A 6,272-nucleotide genomic window follows, 5' to 3' on the forward strand; every position below is an offset into this window, starting at 1 on the left:
TATTTGGAAAACAAACATCGCCTTGTACGATAGGCTCTTGGTGCTGGTTGCTGTTGGGATTCAGGGGTTAAAGCAAACCCTTCAAAATGAGCTCCTGACTGCTACCCAGACAAAAGGATGCAACTCAAGAGAGACTGCGCTGTTTGCTCACAAGCTGTTGCCTATGCCAAATGAGCATTTTAAAAGCCATTCAAATTAAGTTGAAAATTTGTAATTATATTTTCCCTTTTAATTGTAACTTATGCAAATGTTAGATTCCAGCTGTACAAATAATTTTCACTTCAGACTACAACATTCACATTAAATCTAGCATGTAACACCCTAATGTAAGAGCCTTCCCAGGCTGTAGCTGCAGATTGAGAAGGCTGGAGTTGGCTTGATTAGTGATGGCTTCTGTGGCTGGAAGCCTGCAGTTAAGTATAGATCACACAGTGACGGTCGAGAAGAAAGACACCTTTGCTGTCATTTACTGGAGATGATTTATGAATAGAGCACAAAGAATGACAAAGCAGGCCAATCGGGGAAGTACAAAGTCTAAGAGACCTTGGATGTGTCCAGTGGAGGGACCCACATCCATGACTGTGGTATGGGTAGTACAAACTGAACACAGTGAGTCACTGAAAATAAAAGAGGGTGCAAAGTGGGGACTGGGGAGCCAGAGGGAATGGATCTGGGAAGTTAGGGGGAGGAGTATGTGCAGGGATGTAATTTAAATATTTTGTCTAAAATTCTTAAAAATAATAAAACATTACACCTAGAACCCTCGGATGTTTGGTAAAGTAGAAGCTGCTACTGATGAAGTGAGTTTACACTGTATTAGCTACAGGAAATTTTCATGGGAAATGGAAAGTACCTGATTTCTGCTTATAAAGTTGTTTCAAACACACAGCAGTTAACAAATGATCCATATCCTTCTGTTTTACCCTGCCAGAGTCCAGCCTGAGCTGAGCCCGGGCTGTGATTTAGGACTTTGTCTGTGGCACTGGCATTTTGGTGGTTTCGGTTTGGGTTTGGTACCTAAGGATAATAATGTCTGTAAGCTCAGTTGTCAAAGGTGTGGGTGGGGCATAGGGGTGGTCCTTACTGGTTATTTATTTTGCAATTCTTTTTTTCCTTTTAAAATAAATTAATTTAAATTAGAAACAAGTTTGCTTCACATGTCAATTCCAGCTCCCTCTCCCTCCCCTCCTCTCCTGTCCCCATTCAACCCTCCCCCAACCCCTCCCCCAATCTCATTTCACTCTCCAAGGAGGGTGAGGCCCTTCATAGGGGATCTTGAAAGCCTATCATATGATCCAGGGCAGGGCCTAGGCCCTCCCCCACGTGTCCAGGTGGAGACAGCATCCCTCTATGGGGAATGGGCTCCCAAAGTCCATCTGGATGACAGGGATAAATGCTGATCTATTCCCTGAGGCCTCTAAGTATGCTGATGCCTCCTCACTGACACCCACGCTCAGGGGATCTGGATCAGTCACATGCTGGCCTCTCAGCTATCAGTCTGGGGTCTGTGAGCTCCTCCTTGTTCAGGTCAGCTGTTTCTATGGGTTCCACCAGCCAAGATTTAACCCCTTTGCTCATCACACTTCCCTCTCTGCAGCTGCGTTTCCGGAGTTCAGTTCAGTGTTTAGTTGTGGGTGTCTGCTTCTGCTTCCTTCAGCCACTGGATGAAGGCTCTAGGATAGCATACAAAGAAGTCGCCAATCATGTTATCAGGCAAGGGCATTTAAGGCAGCCTCTCCACTTTTGGTTAAATTGCCAGTTGGTGTCATCCTTGTAGGCCTCTGGACATCTCACTAGTGCCAGATCTCTCTTCAAACCTATAATGGCTCCTTCTATTATGGTGTCTCTCATCCTGCTCCCCCTATTCTTCCCCCTACTCAACTTTCCTGCTCCTCCATGTCCTCCTCTCCCCTCCTCTTCAATCCCTCTCTTTCTCCCAGCTTCCTCCCCTCCCAACCCCTGTGCTCCCAATCCCCTCAAAAGATTCTGTCCTGTTCCCCTTCTCTGGGTTACCATGCATAGGGTCTCTTAGGGTCCTCCCTGTTTCCCAGACTGTCTGGCTGTGGGACTGTAGGTGGACATACCCCTGTTTCATGTCTAAAATCCATATATGAGTGAATACATACCATGCTTGTCTTTTTGTGACTGGGTTACCTCACTCAGGATGGTTTCTTCTTGTGCCATCCATTTGCCAGCAAATTTCAAGATTTCATTGTTTTGTTTTGTTTTTTCTGAGTAGTACTCCATTGTGTAAATGTACCACATTTTCTCTATCAGCTCTTCAGTTGAGGGGCATCTAGGTTGCTTCCAGGTTCAGGCTATTATAAATAATGATGCTATGAACATAGTAGAACAGATATCCTTGTTGTATGAATGTGCATCTTTTGGGAAATCAGTATGGAGATTCCTCAGAAAAATGGGAATCAGTCTACCACAAGATCCAGCAATTTCACGTGTTGCAATTCTTTTTTAAAACATTTTTATTAGTTTATTTTTTACATTCCAATCCCAGTTTCCCTTCCTTCCTTTCCTCCTGCTCCCCCCACTTATCCCACAACCCACCTCCCATCTGCTCCTTGGAGAGGGTAAGGTTCCCCAGGAACTCTACTAAGTCTGTCCCATCATCTCTTTGAGGCAAGGGACCTCCTTACCCCCGTACTACTGTGTCTAGGCTGAGCAAGGTATCTCTCCATAAAGAATGGGCTCCACTAAGTCAGTCTGTGCATTTGAGTTAGATCTTGGACCCACTGCCAGTGGCTCATATATTGTCCAAGCTGCACCATTGTCACCTATATTAAGGAAGTCTAGTTCAGTCTTATGCAGGTTCCTCATTTGTCAGACCTGAGTCAGTGATCTCTCACTAGCTCGGGTCAGCTGATTCTGTGTGTTTCCCCATCATGGTCTTGACTCCTTTGTTTATATTTTTGCTTCTCTCTCATTTCGATTGTACTCCAGGAGCTTGGCCCATTGGTTAGTTGTGGATTTCTGCATCTGTTTCCATCTGTTTCTGGAAGAGGGTTCTAGCTTCTCTGGGGTTGTGGATTGTAGGTTGGGTATCTTTTGGTTCCTTACTGGTTTTAAAGAAAGCAGGTAGACACAGGGTTTGGGAAGTTGTGGAAGCCAGAAAACCCTGGGGGCTACTGTGGGGGCTTTGATATGTGTTATGGGTTCTGCTAATGGAGACCAAAGGGGCCACATTTGCTGGAGGTAGGGAGATAAGGGAAGTAATGGCTCTTCCTGGCAGACAGAAACCCATTTCACAGATTTCCAAGGAATGCTGAGTCTAAGCTTTTGTCTGTCCCCAGCAATCCTTCTGTTTCATCCTGGGAAGTCATGTCCAAAAGCATTTGAATTTTTATCCAAGAGTGAAGAGTGATTTATACATGTGCATATATATTATTTAAGAACTCAAATATACCTGAGAAACAAAGCAAAAAAGAAAACAAATGGGGATAATTGCAGCAAACATCTTGTTCTGATTCTTGATAAACTTGGGGAAATTTTCTCCAACCCTGTGGAAAAACACAGGGGCCCTGAATCCACTTCAGTCCCATTGACAGTTGATCAGTTGGTTTTTCCCTCCCTTCCTTCCTCCCTTCCTCCCTCCCTCCTTCCTTCCTTCCTTCTTTCCTTCCTTCCTCTCCTTCCTCCATCCCTCCCTCCCCCTTCTTCCTTCCTTTCTTTTTTCCTTTTTTGTCTTTAACAGTAAGTGCTCTGAAATCAATGAAAAGAAGAAATTTTTCTTTAAGTAATCCACAACTTTGTTTATTAAGCAGGCAAACTTGTCTAGAAAGATGGACTATAGTAAAATGATGTGTGCGTATTCACAGAACTACCAAAGATCAACACTTCATTTGTCAACCAGGCAAGCAAATTAGTATGGCATATGTTTAGGGTCCACACTGAATGGAGGTGGCATGTTTGAAAGCTAAGGGGGCCCACTTCCAGTGCTTTTATCAAGTCAGTTGGAAAACAGTGCCCTCTTTCCTAATTGTGGGTACTTCCTATGTTTGTTCATGAAATGAACTTGGACTTAGTTGGAATATCATGCAGATTTGTTAATTTGTAAAACACCTGGATAGGTCCCAAACAGAGATGGGAAAGTTTGTTGATCTCTAATTGGTTCTGATTAGTTCAAATTGATCTTCAAGCTAAAGGAAATCTAAGACAAAGATTCCATAGTTCTGAAAATGGACACAGTGTCCTGTCAATCCGTATGCTTCAAGTCAAGGAGTGAATGATGGGCAATACAAGGGAAAGCTGAAAAATAATGACTGGAGACAAAAATACAAGAAAAATGAGAGAAAACAACCTTCCAGTGACTTGAACCTTACTAATCAGACTCACAGCATCTTTTTTCATGTAAGTAACTATGACCATGCCACATCCCTTTACTTTGGGTCAGTTTGGATCATCGCATATGACAAATAAATCTGTATCATTAAGGTTGGTGTGTTGATCTGCATGAAATGACTTACCATGGATAAACGCAGCAATGTCTTTCCTTTGTGAACTCATTCATTCATTCGCTCATATATTTATTGACTCATCATAAAGCATTTGGGGGGTGGCAGTTATGTGCCAGACAACATTAACATTAAGTACCAAACCCCAGATCATCAAAATGGCAGTGCCACTGACAGTGTCCTGAATGACAGCCTGGGCTCAGCTCAGGCTGGACTCTGACAGGGTAAAACAGAAGGACTGCTGGGGACAGGCAAAAGCTTAGACTCAGCATTCCTTGGAAATCTGTGAAATGGGTTTCTGTCTGCCAGGAAGAGCCATTACTTCCCTCATCTCCCTACCTCCAGTGAATGTGGCCCCTTTGGTCTCTATTAGCAGAACCCATAACACATACCAAAGCCCCCATAGTAGGCTCCCAGGATACCTTCCTAAACCCTGCTGCTACCTGCTCTCTTTAAAACCAGGAAGCACACCCCTTCTTCTTCCTGAGAGTTAGCCATGGCAACTTTTAACTTTCCCAAACAAACCTTCTTCCCACCCATGGAGTGGCCTAGTTTGGTGGTTTCACTGTGCCCTCGATTCAATTATGTGTGACAATGGGAATGCAGGTTGACAAAGAAAACTGTTAAGTCACGCATTTAGTGAATATTAATTGTGTGATTGTAACTGACAGTCTAATGGAGCTCAAAATTTTGACATCTGGTCTCAAGTATCGAAGGCTGGACTTGAACTCAATATGTATCAAAGGAGGGGATGACTTTGATCCTCCTCACTCCACCCTCTGAATGATTGAAGGCATGTGTCCACATTTCGTTTACTCAGTGCTCAGTATTGAACCCAGGTCCTTGTACATACCAGGCAAGCACTCTTCCGACTGAGCTATGTCCTTAGCCCTTGTTAGACTGCATCTCTTCCTGCCATTTAGCAAGGGACTCACAGATGCGGACGCGTCTGCATATGTGTCTTACCAAAAGAGCAAGCACGTCACAGAAAGTGTGCAGAGTCTCCCATGGTTGGGCTGTGGTTAAAAGCATTGAATTTGGAGTTAGGCTCATACACTGGCTTTGCTATCCAATAGTGTCCTTGTTAAATACTGCACTATTTCTTACCAATAGAATGAATGCAATATAGAATGTTTTCAATGAGGGTTAAATTTAAATGCAGATACTTCTATTTGTGATTAAAAATGCCTTTGAAACACCTTCACCAGCGTAGCGCTGTTGCTTGATGATACAGCACGCTATGGTGCATGACCGACTGCAAGCTGCAGCTGGCTCCAGCCCAGCATCTTAAGGGTGTATCTAGCTCCTGTTACCAGGAGGGGAAGAGGGGTGTGTGTGGTTCAAAATTCACAATTCGAATTAAGGTTTCAGCTAAATGCTATTGCTTTTGCACCTTTGCAAAGCTGAAAACAATTGTAACTCTAAAGATGGCTAAGCCAGGGAGCATCTGTGAAGACTTTACACCTTGCAGGGCCTGACAAATGGCGGCTATTAGCAGCATTGCTAAAATCCTCTCTTCTCAGTGAGTTACCATTGGCAAGCTAGGCCTCTGGCCTTCCTGCTTAGTGTTCATCACAGAATTTTGCAGCTGAGGAGAGAACCTTCTGTGACCCCTCTGGTTCTACGATGCCACTGGTTGCTCTGTTTCCAGATGAAGGCAGCTGCAGCTGAGCTCCTCTGTGGCTATTTCCTTTTTAAAGATTTATTTGTATTATTTTAGATTATTTGTGTTTGTTTATATGTGTATGTGCTTGTGCTTTCGGGGTCAGAAGTATCGGATTCCCTGGAGCAGGAGGTATAGACCCG

Source organism: Mesocricetus auratus, unplaced genomic scaffold (genome assembly GCF_017639785.1).
Source record: "Mesocricetus auratus isolate SY011 unplaced genomic scaffold, BCM_Maur_2.0 Super-Scaffold_100009, whole genome shotgun sequence".
Lineage (NCBI taxonomy): Eukaryota > Metazoa > Chordata > Mammalia > Rodentia > Cricetidae > Mesocricetus > Mesocricetus auratus.